This window comes from Eimeria mitis, genomic scaffold (assembly GCF_000499745.2).
Source record: "Eimeria mitis Houghton genomic scaffold, Emh_scaff950, whole genome shotgun sequence".
NCBI classification, from domain to species: Eukaryota; Apicomplexa; class Conoidasida; order Eucoccidiorida; family Eimeriidae; genus Eimeria; species Eimeria mitis.
The window spans coordinates 8,776-9,754 of NW_013577016.1; positions in this window are offsets into that span (position 1 = coordinate 8,776).

Here is a 979-nt window from a genome sequence, read left to right on the forward strand (position 1 = left end):
ATATATATATATATATATATATATATATATATATATATATATATATATATATATATATATATATAAGCGTCTCAGGTGTATAGGCAGCTCGGGTGTATAGGCAGCTCGGGTGTATAGGCAGCTCAGGCCAGCCATGGTTTCTGAGGTGTACAGACACATCAGGTTACGAAGTTTCTGCAAAGTGTAGTTGATAAAGGGTTTCAATTCCTCTATAAGTTCGTTCTCTATGCAGTACGGGTTAGCTAGGGTTTAGGGTTTAGGGTTTAGGGTTTAGCTTTAGGGTTTAGGGTGAAGGGCTTGGGCATGAAGCCCCAGACCACNTATATATATATATATATATGCAGCAACCCTAAACCCCAACACCCGAACAAAATAACTAACAGACAAACAGAACCTCTACCTGCAGCTAGCAGCAGCAGCAGTAACAGCAGCAGCAGCAACAGCAGCAGCAGCAGCAGCAACAGCAGTGCGGTTGATTGGATATCAATGAGAATAAACTGCTGCAGATGAGCAGCAGCAAAAGGAGTTTCATAGACATACAAAAAGCAGCAGCAGCAGCAGCAGCAGTTGTTGCTGCTGGTGCTGCTTGCTGCTGCAGCAACTGCTGCAGCAGCTGCTGCAACAGTTTGCTGCTGCAGCAGCAACAGCAAACAGGTGTATATACACCTCAGTAAAGCCCCAAAGTGCATGCATGCATGCATGCACTTTGGTTGTTTATTTGTTTGTGTGTTTTTCTGTTTGTTTTATTTTTTGTTTGTTTCTTTGTTGTTTATTTACTTATTGTTTGTTTATTCCGTGTTTACTTCGTTCTCTATCTAGGGTTTAGGGTTTAGGGTTTAGGGTTTAGGGTTTAGGCGGAGAGGTATTTATTCAAGAGGCGCTGCGTGGGGCGGCAGAGGTGGCTGGTGTCAGGCCTGAACACAGACAAACACAAAACCCTAAACCCTAAACCCTAAACCCTAGACCCTAAACCCTAAAC